The sequence below is a fragment of the Pleurodeles waltl genome, chromosome 5 (assembly GCF_031143425.1).
Source record: "Pleurodeles waltl isolate 20211129_DDA chromosome 5, aPleWal1.hap1.20221129, whole genome shotgun sequence".
Taxonomy (NCBI): Eukaryota; Metazoa; Chordata; class Amphibia; order Caudata; family Salamandridae; genus Pleurodeles; species Pleurodeles waltl.
The window spans coordinates 824699410-824715050 of record NC_090444.1 but is presented as its reverse complement, the minus strand read 5'-3'; positions in this window follow the sequence as shown (position 1 = coordinate 824715050).

The window sequence follows — 15641 nt, the reverse complement described above, 5'->3', positions numbered from 1 at the left end:
TAGCCGGAGCAAAGCCCGGATTTGGAGTGACAAGATTCATCCACCGTAGGTCAGACTCAGTCCCCCACACTGTGGACGATCTTGCTGCTCAAAATCCAGTAGTCTCATTAGAATAATGAGAGCCTACCCGACATGCCGCCCAACGTTTTGTCAGGCTCTAGTTTTCGGGTCCACCGGAGAATCTCAGTCTCATTTTATATAATGACATTTTATATACGGAGACGTCCGTGGTACTGAGGATTTCCACCACAGCCGTATAGGTAATCCTATTACAGCTGGCGGTTGTTCAAGCTTGAACTTTTAAGGAAAAACCCCCATCTTGGTGTGCCTTCTCTGAACTCATAGTGCTTCTATCATGGCGAATCCCCAAATTGTACAAATAGCTGTTAACATGAGACAACCTCTCACAGCACACTTATTAGCAAATGGCCTAACGGCCCAGGGAGGGCCATCCTGGTGGACGCCCACGCAGCTTATAGAACAGAAATCTTTTACTCTTGGGTCACATTTCCAGCAGTTGATGGGAACACAAATACATTTCATACATATACAGTTGCGAACATGCCTGGACAATACAGAGCGTACGCATATTTAGAGATACCTCTATCCTATCAAGAACATAATAATTGGCTTGATGGCGCTTACCCCATACAATATTACCAGTTAGGTTAGATCCACTAAGTAATGATGGTCCTACCTGGCCTTTATTGGCCACTTATACACCACATCCTGCGGTTGGGAATTTAGCAGTAGCTGAGGTTCGTCGCTTATACAATGAGTTAATAGCAATATATGGAAGATTAGTGCAATTTGTGATGCAAACTTTAAATACAAACCCAGCACGTGCTGCTCCAGCACATACACATGCAGTAACACTGGGTATAAATCCGGCAACTGTACATTCCATTATGGGTAAAGTACCAGCCAAACGAGAGGAGACTCCGTTTTGGCTAGCACAAAAAATAAATACGCTGGAGGTAGTATTTCCCCATACGGGACCTCAGGATAAACATAGAATATTAACGATGTGCTTGCCCTTTGGGATGGTCCCTACAGTAGAAAACTGTAATACATGGGGCACGGTATTTGCTGCGCTCTATACAACTGCACACAGTACACCGACACTTGCCAACTTACCAGAGGTGCTAAAACAAATTCAAGATGAATATGGGGCTGCCCCGGCCCTAGATATAGGGATGCAACTGATGGGCAACTTTGCCACAGTATCCTCAATAATTTTAAGTAACCTTAAAGGGGAAGCTGTTGCACTCGCAGTGCGCATCAGTTTCCGTGACGTTCTGCAACAAGATCAAGAATGAGAGCTGCCTAAAATAATAGCGGAAACATATTCAAGTATCTGTCGAGATAGTCTAGGGTCTAGACCACAAAAACCCAATTTCAGGGTAAAACAAATAAAGATAACTCCAAACAGCTACCTGAGGGTAACAAGAAACGCTGGGATAAAAAGCAACAAATGCCTAAAAAAGAAAGGGGAGAATCTCCACGTACGGAGACCCCACAGAATAGGTATAATCTCAGGAATAGAGATAACATCAAAACGCCTGATAGATACCAGTATAATGATACATGCCAATCTTGTTCCTTTCAGGATTCATTGGAAAAGAGAAATGAGAGAGGTGGGCGATCAGAGCAAAGAAAAGAGTACGTGAAACCGAGACAGGAATCACAACGCTCTTTGGAGGTTTCTGTTAAAAAGGAGGAGAAACCTGTCCAACAAAAACAACAATTTAAAAAGAAAAAGGTGGCAGCAGTCTCAGTTCGACATGCCACACAGGAAGAGGGTCCTCTTGAAGAACAAGAACTGGGCTCTAGCATTGCTAGACAACGCAGCAGAGGTCACAATAGTTTGCCGGAATCTTCAAGAGCATCTAGAGGTGAAAGCAACTGATGACTTTATACAAGTAGAAACAGCGGACATGCGTGTCTCCGAGCCTGATAGGGTGCACAGAGTAACACTGCAATTAGACGGAGACATTGAACTCACAACACACGCAATCTTTTGGGATCGCATAGTTAAAGTGTATCACATCTTGTTGGCAGAACAAGATTGGCCGCCTGACTTTGGCCCTCATTACAACCCTGGCAGTTGTAGGAGAAGTGGCGGTCTTACCGCCAACAGGCTGGCGGTAAAAAAAATTGAATTATGACCATGGTGGTTACCGTCATGGTCATCCGCCACTTCTCCGAACCGACCGCCAGGGCGGAGACGACCGCTGGGCTGGAGACTTGGGTCTCTAGCCCGGCAGCTGTCACAAGAACGCTGGCGGTATCATGACCCGGCTGACCACCATGGATTTCATGGGGTTGGGCACCGCCACGAAATCCATGGCGGTAAGCACTATCAGTGCCAGGGAATCCCTTTCCTGGAACTGATAGGGGTCTCCCCCACCCCGACACCCCCCAGCCTCCCCCAAAAGGTGGCACGACCCCCCTCCCCACCCCTACCCCCGACATCACTACACAGACACACACCCGACACGCATGCAGACACCACCAACACACATACCCGCACACACATGAACAAACATGCCTACAGACACATACACAGTCATACACGCACACCCACATTCAGACATACACGCACACATCCATACAGACATACATACAGGCAGACACGCACACATTTCCAAACACACTACACCCCCGCATGCATATACGCACTCACACACCCCCTCTACATACTCACACACACACCCCCCTGCACGCACACAACACACAACAACCCCCACCCCCCTCCCCTAACGGACCATCAACTTACCTGGTCCGTTGATCCTCCGGGAGGAGACGGGATCCATGGGGGCGGCTCTGCCGCCAGCACCCTGACAACAGAACACCGCCACGCCGAATCACGTAACGTGATTCGGTGGGCGGTGTTCTGTTGACGGGGCGGTGGAGGTGGAGCAACTTCCACTTCCCCGCCGACCGCCAGTATGGCAGCTGGCGGCTCTCCGTCCGGAAAAGGACGGAGGGCTGCCAGCAGTCATAATTCGCCGAGCGGAAAACCGCCAGCACTGGCGGTCTTCAGCACGGCGGTCCCTCGGCGGTCTTGTGAAAAGACTGTCGAGGTTGAAATGACCCCCTTTGTCCGTACCTGCCCATATGGATAAGATGTCATTAAGCCTTCTTTCTCGCCCCTTGTTCCAGAGGAACTTGCTGAATCCTATTCCATTGAATGGGCTCTAGCACAGGCACCAGCATTATACAGAAATAACGTAGGATTGGATAAGGAATACCCCTACCATGTAATCCCCATTAAAAGTGAACCTCAGCCACAACCGCAGTATCCTATTAAACATGAAGCTAAAGCACCAGTGAGAGAAATACTCACGCAATTAGAGTACCAGGGTGTGATTGAACCCTGTGTCTCGCCCCTACCCTACCTACCAAACCAGCACATTTTTGAAAACTAGAGACCTAGGGGAATCCAAGATGGGGTGACTTGTGGGGCTCTGACCAGGTTCTGTTCCCAGAATCCTTTGCAAACCTCAAAATTTGGCTAAAAAAACACATTTTCCTCACATTTCGGTGACAGAAAGTTCTGGAATCTGAGAGGAGCCACAAATTTCCTTCCACCCAGCGTTACCCCAAGTCTCCCGATAAAAATGATACCTCACTTGTGTGGGTAGGCCTAGCGCCCACGAAAGGAAATGGCCCAAAACACAACGTGGACACATCACAATTTTTCTACAGAAAACAGAGGTGTTTTTTGCAAAGTGCCTACCTGTAGATTTTGGCCCCTAGCTCAGCCGGCACCTAGGGAAACCTACCAAACCTGTGCATTTTTGAAAACTAGAGACCTAGGGGAATCCAAGATGGGGTGACTTGTGGGGCTCTGACCAGGTTCTGATACCCAGAATCCTTTGCAAACCTCAAAATTTGGCTAAAAAAACACATTTTCCTCACATTTCGGTGACAGAAAGTTCTGGAATCTGAGAGGAGCCACAAATTTCCTTCCACCCAGCGTTCCCCCAAGTCTCCCGATAAAAATGATACCTCACTTGTGTGGGTAGGCCTAGCGCCCACGACAGGAAATGCACCAAAACACAACGAGTACACATCCCATTTTTTGACAGAAAACAGAGGTGTTTTTTGCAAAGTGCCTACCTGTAGATTTTGGCCTCTAGCTCAGTCGGCACCTAGGGAAACCTACCAAACCTGTGCATTTTTGAAAACTAAAGACCTAGGGGAATCCAAGATGGGGTGACTTGTGGGGCTCTGACCAGGTTCTGTTACCCAGAATCCTTTGCAAACCTCAAAATGTGGCTAAAAAAAACAAATTTTCCTCAAATTTCGGTGACAGAAAGTTCTGGATTCTGAGAGGAGCCACAAATTTCCTTCCACCCAGCGTTCCCTCAAGTCTCCCGATAAAAATGGTACCTCACTTGTGTGGGTAGGCCTAGCGCCCACGAAAGGAAATGGCCCAAAACACAACATGAACACATCACATTTTTTCACAGAAAACAGTGCCTACCTGTGGATTTTGGCCTCTAGCTCAGCTGGCACCTGGGGAAACATAGCAAACCAGCACATTTCTGAAAACTAGACACCTAGGGGAATCCAAGATGGGGTGACTTGCGGGGCTCTGACCAGGTTCTGTTACCCAGAATCCTTTGCAAACCTCAAAATTTGGCCAAAAAAATACTTTTCCTCTCATTTCGGTGACAGAAAGTTCTGGAATCTGAGAGGAGCCACAAATGTCCTTCCACCCAGCGTTCCCCCAAGTCTACTGATAAAAATGGTACCTCACTTGTGTGGGTGGGCCTAGCGCCCACGAAAGGAAATGGCCCAAAACACAACGTGGACACATCACATTTTTTCACAGAAAACAGAGGTGTTTTTTGCAAAGTGCCTACCTGTGGATTTTGGCCTCTAGCTCAGCCGGCCCCATTTTTTAAAAATATCCCTGGTGTCTAGTGGGCGTTTTGACAGCCGGATTGCTTTCAATCCGGCTGCCAAAACGCAGAGAGAGACTTCAAAGGGAAGGAAATACATTTCCTTCCCTTTGAAGCCTCTCTCGGCCTCCCCCACGTGATCGGAAGAGAAATGCAAAGCATTTTTCTTCCGATTGCGCTGGAAGCTGAGCTTCAGCGCGATGGGGGAGGCTCTGTGACAAACAGCGTGCGCTCGCGCGCTGATGTCACAGGGGGGGTGGGGGGTGTAAGGGGAAGGGCTTCCCCTTCCATCCCTGCCTTTGGGGGTGTGGGGGGAAGCACACAGAGGGAGCGAGAGCGCTCCCTCTGAGCTGTGTGCCGAGGACGTGATGGTTACGTCCTCGGCACAGCAGCACTGTGCCGCAGGACGTAACCGTTACGTCCGCGGCACAGAACGGGTTAAACAGTCATACACGCACATATGCTATACAAAATTCACATAGCACTGCACTAATGAGCAACATAGTGTGGAAAAAATACAAAACTACTTTAGACATTTCAAATGTTTTTTTCTGCCAGAATATTGCACCTGAAAGCAGGGACTTAACAAGCTGTAGCGCACTAGGCTCTCAGAAAAAAATCTGTTGTTTACCTCAGGGGTATAAGAACAGCCCAGGACTGTTTGCAGCTTGTGTGACTGACATTTTACACAAGATTGACCCTGAAGCATTGGCATATGTGGATGATATATATCTCACGGATGATGAGTTACTACAACATTTAAGGCGGGTAGCCCGCACTGTTGTAGGGTTTGCCGAACTTGGCTACAAATGTAACTTTAAAAAAACAAAAATTGCCTTCCTCAGCGTCCTGTTCCTGGGATATGAGCTATTGAATGAAGGGAAGAGCCTAGCGCCACAATTTTAGGAAAATTTGCACAATTGCAACCACCGAATACGATTGAAAAATTAAAAACCTCCAATCATTGTTGGGTTTCTTAAATTTTGGCAGAACCTACATTCCCGATTATGCTACGTGCATAAAACCTTTATATGACTTAATACGTCCCGATTTTTCAAGTAAATTCTGGACAGTTGAACATACACACACTCTTCGAGAATTGCAGACAGACATGCTAGCAGCAAAACATTTACACACAAGGGACAACAAAACACATTTGGTCATTAGGGTAATAGCTGGGGCCATCGGTTTCACCTATGTGACATTTAATGAAGGTGAGACATTCCCGATTGCATACAAACACATTTGTATTCAGCAGCTGAACAACCCTTTGCACCCACAGAGAAAATTCTCACTGCTGTACAGATGGCTGTTATTAAAGAAAGACCTCTTGCCCAATGGAAACGTATTATTGTCGTTTCTCCAATTCCAGCCCTAGAGGCTGTTACAAAAGCTAGCGTTCCGAACACAAAGGCACTACATCCACGTTGGATACAATGGGCTACGTCTTTAACAGCCACTGATGTAGACTACATTTTTGATCCAAAGTTACAAACTCAGGAATTTCTGCAATATGAAGTAGAATATCCAGTTCCAGCGAATACCTTGCCTATCGATCAATATCATAGAGTCATGTACACCGATGGCTCTGCGCAACCGGAGATTGGAACTAAACATCAATACTCTGCTGCTTGCGCAGTCGTAAGTGGCTATATGGAGGGGGAGAAATTCTGTCCCCTACATACCATTACACAGACTTTAGGGGATTTTTCAGCACAATTGGCTGAGCTAAAAGCTCTGCTGATGGCACTAAAACATACGGATCCGGCGCAGCCTACGCTGATTGTTTGTGATTCATATTACTGTGTCCAGTCCTTTAATGAATATCTGCATTATTGGCGCCAGAATGAGTTCAGAGATTCCAAAGGCAACACCATAAAACACAGACTCCTGTGGGGGAAGGTAGCAGACCTGAAAGAGACGGTACCGAAAGTCCATGTTGTGCATACACTTGGACACCAGCGCTTTGGAATACACGTTGCTGGAAATACTTTGGCTGATGAAGCCGCAAAGTCAGCAGTGGCAGTAGCCACTGCAGCTGCAGTGACTCGTTCGAGTTCCAAACCAGACGCAGACATTTTGGCTGCCATAAAGGCTATGGCTGATGGTACGCCCCATCCTAAAGGATTCCCTAATAAATATCAATACTATATGGTAAGTATGCTGAATGCTGAAGCTAGAATACCAGGCGTAGGCTTATGTGTCATCCCTAACAAAGATATAAGACCACAATTGATCAGAGCAGCGCATGAGGGGGGCGGCATCTACCCATGCTGGTGTGGCGGCTACAATTTCCATTTTACAGGCCCGTTATTGGTGGCCCGGTCTCTGCAAAGAGACTAAGCAGTATGTTGTTCGTTGTGACATCTGTCAGCAAATTAAAGTTTCTACGGGCAAGCGCCTGCGGCAGACACCCCTCTTGATTTCAAGCAAACCATTACAGTGTGTGTACTTGGACCACTGCGGTCCACTAATACCTGATAGTGTATACAAATACATATTAGTCGCTGTTGATTCATGCTCCAGATTTGTATGGGTGTGGCCACAACGCTCGGCTGACGCTCTGACTGTTATTAAAATTTGCAAGTCTTTATCGGTACATATGCAGTTGCAGCGTTCCACTTGGACCAGGGCCCTGCTTTCGCCTCAAGGGCATTCAGGGACACCATGGCTTCATTGGGGGTCCAACTGCAGTACTCTTCTCCATTTCATCCCGAGGGAAATAGTGTTGTGGAGCGATTAAACCGCAATTTAAAGCAATTCTTAACAGCCAGAGTCTTAGGTACGGGTCGTAGTTGGCTTACCCACCTGTATGGAGTCCAGAGAGCACTAAGGGGCATATTTATACTCTGTTTGCGCCGGAATTTCGTTGTTTTTTTTTACGCAATTCCGACGCAAAACTAACTCCATATTTATACTTTGGCGTTAGACGCGTCTAGCGCCAAAGTCCATGGAGTTTGCGTCATTTTTTAGCGTGGACACCTACTTTGCGTTAATGATATGCAAGGTAGGCGTTCCAGTCTAAAAAAGTGACTCCGAGGCATGTGCGCCGTATTTACACTCCCGGGCAAAAATGTCGCCCGGGAGTGGGCGGGTCAAAAAAATGACGTCCAGCCGTTTTTGCGTCGTTTTTTAGCACCTGGTCAGGGCAGGCGTTAAGGGACCTGTGGGCTCGGAAGGAGCCCAGAGGTGCCCTCCCATGCCCCCAGGGACCCCCCCTGTCACCCTTGCCCACCCCAGGAGGACGCCTAAGGATGGAGGGACCCATCCCAGGGAACATAAGGTAAGTTCAGGTAAGTATTATTTTTTATTTTTTTTGTGGAATAGGGGGGCCTGATTTGTGCCCCCCTACATGCCACTATGCCCAATGACCATGCCCAGGGGACAGAAGTCCCCTGGGCATGGCCATTGGGCAAGGGGGCATGACTCCTGTCTTTGCTAAAACAGGAGTCATTTCAATGGGGGTTGGGAGTCGAAAAAAATGGTGCAAATCGGGTTGAGGCGATAATTTTGCCTCAGCCTGACTTGCCCCATTTTTGGCGCCCAAGCTCCATATTCCCCTACGCCGGCGCTGCCTGTTGTACGTCATTTTTTTTTACGCACACCAGGCAGCGCCGCCGGCTAACGCCGGCTAACGTCATTGAATAAATACGGCGCCCGCATGGCGCTTCAGAATGGCGTTAGATTTTTTGACACACAACTGCGTTGGCGCAGTTGTGCGTCGAAAAGCATAAATATGCCCCTAAATAACCTGCCTAGAAGGTCCCTGGGGGGTCATACTTCATATGATTGCCTGTTTGGAACTCAAATGTTTGTTCCGGATCTTGATGGTGCTGGCGTGTAGGCAGCAGAAACACCTTTTGACATACATTAACGTGTCACTGTTTTACAGGAATTACAACAGTTCCGTGAAGATAATTCTTCTAAAAGTGCTGCCTCCACAGGAATTAAGGATGTGCCTGTAACATCTACCGGCTGGATTCCCAGAGTTGGGGATCTTGTATGTGAAAAGGCCACAGTGAAAAAATAATTTGGCCCTTCTTATCGAGCACCAGTTCCTGTACTGGGGACACACAGTACCAGAACTGTTATTCTACCACCGTTGACAGGTGCCAAAGAAAATTGTTTTGTTTCAATTGACAATGTCAAATTTCACCATGTGGCCGATTCTGCACAGCCAACCAAGAGGAACATCCAGTAGTTCCCGAATCCCTCTCACTACTGGAGAAGAAGTTCCGCTACAAGTTGTTTATACCAACACTGATACCTCTCCGAGCTTGGGAAGGGTGGATGATGATCTTGCATTAGTTCCACTAACAACAAATAATTTAGAAACATTTGATCAACTCACCTCGACTACAAGCCAGACGGATGGTGCTGTCTACAGTGTGCCACCACAGGAAACACCAACTCCACCACTGACAACGGCTATGCCATTTGCACGAACTGCCTCTGGTTATTTTGCCGACTTCAACGACGGTCTATCGGACTCATTCGCCTCTTCGACAGCTGACCTGTCAGGTGCACGTAAGCTAATACATTGGCTTAAAGAAACATACTTAATTTTTCCATGGAACTATGTATGGCTTTCTTTAACTGTTTTAGCCTTTCTACTTTGGATTGGTTTTGTTCTAACATTTTTCTTGTTAATACATGGTTGTTTTATTCCTGAAAGATCGGCTGTTGAACAGGTGGAGGAGGTTTTGAAACCACATTTTTCATCACATATAATTCGAAGAGACTTGTCTTTTGTGAACATTTCCGCAGTGCCAATTCCTGATGGGATTGTTTGGGACAAAGTAATGTTCAATATATATGGTCCCACGGAAATTATTCAAATACCGTATGTGTTAAAATTATCAATGAATGATTTAGTCATACAAGGCATTGTATCTGATGATCGGGACGTGAAAACAGTTGATTCTATGATGACAGAATTGCAATATTATACTGTCTTTGAAAACGAAGATCTTTAACAATTCAAAGAAAATTATGGTGATATGTTTTTGTTATAATTATTATGGGCACCACTTCATACATAGAGCGAGTAGTCCCAAAACAATATTTAATTACACGCAATGGGAACATTGTCCAACTCCACCGCTAGGGAGCTCTAAAACTTATACTGAAAAGTTTGCATATTTTACTGGGCATCATCAAAAAAATGCTGAGTCATATTATTTTAAAGTAACTCCTACTAAGGATATACATATGTTATTGACCAATATGAAATTTACATATTCGGAATCCTTTGTTTCCCGGTTATCAATAGAAGGTTATGAATATTGGTCCAAATCTATTGATTTGAAAAGTGTTTGGGGAACAAAAAATTGGCAGACTAAGGGAAAGGAAACATTGTTTGGAGCATGCCTCATCCCTGCTCAAATGATCTTTTTAAATGAAACAGTGCAACAAACAAGTTGTTTAGGCTTAGCAACAAATAGAGAATTAAACATGCCCAGTATACCTGCCCCTGCAAAATTTGACAACTGGCAAAAGAACACGAAAGCAACCAAAGATGAGCTCAATGAGTGGGTCCAGAATGGTACATTTAATGCTTCACTGACACGTCCAGGCGGGTGGTTATTGTGGCCCATAGATACCAACTGGTATCATCAACGTTTTGTCACCTCCTCGGGGGTTTTAGGATGAATAGGCCGGACCCTCGCTATATATCACCAGAACATGCTGATATAATTACAACATTTGGGGGGTCAATCCGACCCCCGCGGGCGGCGGAAGCCGCCCGCCTGGCGGGAACCGCCAGAAGACCGTACCGCGGTCGAAAGACCGCAGCGGTCATTCTGAGTTTCCCGCTGGGCTGGCGGGCGACCGCCAGAAGGCCGCCCGCCAGCCCAGCGGGAAACCCCCTTCCACGAGGATGCCGGCTCCGAATGGAGCCGGCGGAGTGGATGGGGTGCGACGGGTGCAGTTGCACCCGTCGTGATTTTCAGTGTCTGCCACGCAGACACTGAAAATCTGAATGGGGCCCTGTTAGGGGGCCCCTGCGGTGCCCATGCCAATGGCATGGGCACTGCAGGGGCCCCCAGGGGCCCCACGACACCCGTTCCCGCCAGCCAGGTTGTGGCGGTGGAAACCACCAGAGCCAGGCTGGCGGGAAGGGGGTCGGAATCCCCATGGCAGCGCTGCTTGCAGTGCCGCCGTGGAGGATTCCCAGGGGCAGCGGGAAACCGGCGGCTGTACCGCTGCGGTCAGAATGCCCACGGGAGCACCGCCAGCCTGTTGGTGGTGCTTCAGCGGTCGTTGGCCCTGGCGGTCCATGACCGCCAGGGTCAGAATGACCCCCATAGTGTAGGAAAATTGTGCCAACAGTGGCTTAAATCATCCTCACTAGATGCGGTTAAAGCACACCTCAATCTCTTGTCTAACACCACTGACTTACAAGATTTCTTGTCAGGCCCCAAAATACCATGTAGGAAGCGTTTCTTGTATGCAGTATACAATGAAATATGGAAGCAATCCCAACAAGATGCTGCAGCCCGGTTAAGGCAAATAGACCAGGAAAATTTGCTGTTGTGGATAATGGGATTAACACCTTGTCCGACCGGATATATACGATAAGCAACATTGTATCTTCTGCTATAGACATTATACAATCTGATATGTCTTCTTTATACAATGGGCAGAGTCAGACCAGGTCCATTATGCAGTTGGGTTGGACACTTCAAACATTGAAGGCGGGTCGCGTTCCGTGGCAGCACATCAGTGCCAGGGAAATATTTTTCTCCTTTAATCTAACACGACAACATAGAGAAAATAGAGAGGTTGCCTTTTACCGTGGCAGAAATACCATCGGCAGAGTGGTTAATACACAGGTTATTAATCTGCCTATTTCAACGCTACATTTCACCTCCTGTTTGAAACACATTCCAGTAGGCAGATATGAAAAATTGGGAGATAGTTACATCCATGAGGTGTGGCAGCTTCCCTTCTCGTACAAATGCTTCAATGGCATGAAGGAGGTCTTTCTTAGCGGTAGTGAATGCGAGACTTCAGTCAGCCATTCAATGGTTTGTAAACAGCTGTCCTTGCATGGGGCGTGTAACGCCTCGGTTGCAAACTTGGCTTGCTATCTGAAGGGAGTTCCAGTCCCCATGATGAGACCTACATTCCAGGTGCTTTCAAATGGCAGCTACGTCCTTCTCAATAGTGAAGAATGTTCTGGCATGCGGGCCAGAATAGTTTACGTTGTTTCGGTCTCTAAGGTCGGTACATGCTGCGGGAACGTTCTGTTTCCCCCCACTAAATTAAGGGAGGTAGCTGATATCTGGCCTCATATTGCTACTTCAAAGGTGAATTTTGACAAGTTGAGTAGACTCAAGGCTTTATTGCTTCAGAAGCATGTGGCCGTTACATCTGCACACAAGACCTACGCACTTCAAGTGGCAAGGTCGTCGCAGAAATACAGTCCCTGTTAAATACAAATTTTCCGAGACACTTTGGTGAACTCGTGGGACGTATATCTAATGCGTCCAGCACGGCTGGATTAGCACATTTTTTCAAAGCTGTTGGTATTGGTTTTGTTCACACCTTCCCCTCTATATTCGGTTTGATACCTTCAGCTATCCTCTCAATTTTCGGTAGTATTTTTGGTGGCTTTCCAATAACTTTGGCTTTATTAGCCGGCATTTTGCTGTTGCTGTTGTTTTTCCGCAATGGCTGTTCCGCCGCAACAAGGACAAATGAATGCGCTCCCATCAGCGCAACTGTGTCGTGAACGTATGATGCAGCAATTTGGAGCAACACTCCTGGAACATTTGGGGTGTGACTGGTCTTTGTCATTCAGATCGGTTTTGGATTGTGTGCAGCCTGTGTTTCGGTGCCTTTGGTGCTCTTTTGAAGATGCACTGGAAGTTTGTCTTTCACAGCAATGCCCCCCAGCAATTGATGCTGATCTGTTGATGTTCTCGTTGATGGTTCATTACCAGACATGCGCACTGCGGTTGCGTATGCTACGTAAAGCTGATTACGAGCTACCCTTCCTGGAGGAAGTTGCCATCAACTCATCAATGGGCACTGCACGGGATGCTGCCTTGGTTGATACTGGGGCTATGGAACACACCTGCTCCTTGGGTGTTTTTGGCGCAGATTTTCCGGTTTTGTCATCTGCCGAAGTGGAAGATCTCTTGCTTTCCATGACTCGTACTTGATTCGGAACTACTCTAAATTGACATTTTTCATTGAATTCGGTTTTAAACCATATGCTCATTTTTTAAATTGTCAAGTAGTATGCTTGTGTGTCCTCTTAACTTGTCAACATTTTGTAGGGTTTTAAGTATATCTTAGGTTGAGATATTTTAGTTTTGTCTTGAACCACTTTCTACCGACAAGGGGAGGGTGTTGTGTAGCCATTTTAAGTATAGATCCATGCACGTTAGTTTAATACACTAGGCCGCTGTGCACCTTGACCTAGATATATTTTATTCAGCTTCGCACTGTTATTTTTACAATAACCAGTTTTACGGTCTTGTTTTAATTTCTTCTATCAAACTGTTTTGCTTAGTTCAGCACTGTGTCCTCAAACAATGCATTCTTGATCACCCTGTGCTTCATTCAAGGCTACAGTCTGGTACATTGCCGGTAAACGTGGTAGAAGTTTAGTCTCCAACATTCGTAGAAAATACACATCCTTACGTAGGGACATTTTCTTAGAACCTCTGCTGTGTTAGTTATAAAAACACTTTCTAGTCCTAGTACACGTCAAGAGGGAGATTCTAGCCAGGGAACCACAACTGTATGCTGAATGTTCCGCTGCAGATGCTGACGCAGAACACTGGCCTTTGCTCAGTTATGAGGGTTGATGTCCTCCCGGGGGAACCTGAAAGGCAGGATTTGAGCTTAACATTCTGTGCTCGAAATATGATTTAGATAGGGAATAGTCCATTGATTCTAGTGGCACTATGATAGCATTATTCTTATGCTTCACTCTCATTGTCACTATTTTAATATTATTGTGTTGTGTAGTTCTGGTTATTGCAGCTCACGCTTTGCTATCCAAAATGCAGTCGTTTTATTAAACCAATCTTTAAAACTCACACTGCCTTTATTGTCATTTATAGACGAGACCGCACTGTGTATGAGAGAACCGGTTGTGACTTGAGTGACCACGACTTCCCTGAGAAGTACCAATATGTCATGCGCTCAGCTGCCCAATCATCTCTGCCTCTTGGGAGGCACTTCTAGTTAGACGGAGCAAAGCCCGGATTTGGAGCGACAAGTGTCATCCACCGTGGGTCAGACTCAGTCCCCCACACTGTGGAAGATCTTGCTGCTCAAAGTCCAGTAGTCTCATTAGAATAATGAGAGCCTACGTGACAAAGGCATCCACTCACCCCCTCCTGGCCAGGATGAAGCACACTGGGTACAAAGCCCCCTCCAGAACCAGTGGAAGAAGGCACCCACTCACCCCATCCTTGCCAGAATGAAGCACACTGGGCACAAAGCCCCCTCCAGAACCAGTGGAAGAAGGCATCCACTCACCCCTTTCTTGTCAGGATGAAGCACACTGGGCACAAAGTCCCCTCCAGAACCAGTGGAGGAAGGCATCCACTCACCCCATCCTTGCCAGGATGAAGCACACTGGGCACAAAGCCCCCTCCAGAACCACCGGAAGAAGGCATCTACTTGAGACTGTGGCTTTGCACTCCCCTGGACCAAGTAGTGGGCAAACCACCCACTTGAGAGACTGTGGCTTTGCACTCCCCAGGACCAAGCAGTGGGCAAACCACCCACTTGAGAGACTGTGGCTTTGCACTCCCCTGGACCAAGCAGTGGGCAAACCACCCACTTGAGAGACTGTGGCTCTGCTCTCCCCAGGACATCGCAGAGGGCATGTAGCCCCCTTCAGGACCAGTGGCGTTGTACCATCTTCGGGCTGAGGTGCCCCCCATCCACCTTTCCCCTGAGGTGGCTGTGTATTTTTGACCTGATGCCCCAGCAGTGTTCTCTGCATATTAAAGCAGGAGTCAAGTGGGGCCTTGGCCTATGTGATATGGCCTTGTGGCCCACGGACATTATGTACTGGGCAGTGTCCCTCCATTTGTATATCTGTAAGTAATGAGGATGTAGTTCTAGTAGTTTATCTTATTACACTCACTTTAATCATTTCCTTTTGTCATTGCATTATTCCTGAGGGGTACAGGGTGGAAATGCAATGTTGTTACATTTGTTTATGTGTATGTTGTTGCGTATGGGGGTGGGGGTGTTGCGTGTGTGTGTGTCACTCTCTTTTTCCTCTCCCCTCCCCTGTGTGCTTGGTGGAGGTACTCACTGTGGTGGTCGTCGCCGGCATTGGTATTCCTGGTGTAGGAGGAGGTAGACCAACATGGGGAAGATCTGCAGTTCAGGCTCCATGGCGGCGTGGTTCTTCCTTGAGTCTCCAGAGGTGAGTCCTTTGCCTTCTGTGTACTGTTTCCACCGTGCTTTTGATGTCATTGGTACCGCCCTGGAAAAGGTGGTGGATAGGCCAGTTGTAATATTGTGGGTGGTACATTGTCTTCCGCCTGGCTGTTGGCGGTTACCGCTGCGGTGCTTGTTGCTACCGCCGTGGCAGTCGGTGTGCTAAAGTGGCTGTGTGTGTTGGCGGTTTCCGCCGTGGTCATAATTCTTATTTTTTACCGCTGGCCTGTATTACCGCCGCTTTCTCACCGACCACCAGGGTTGTAATAAGGGCCTATATGTGTCCCGTCAATTGCCCCAACAATATTG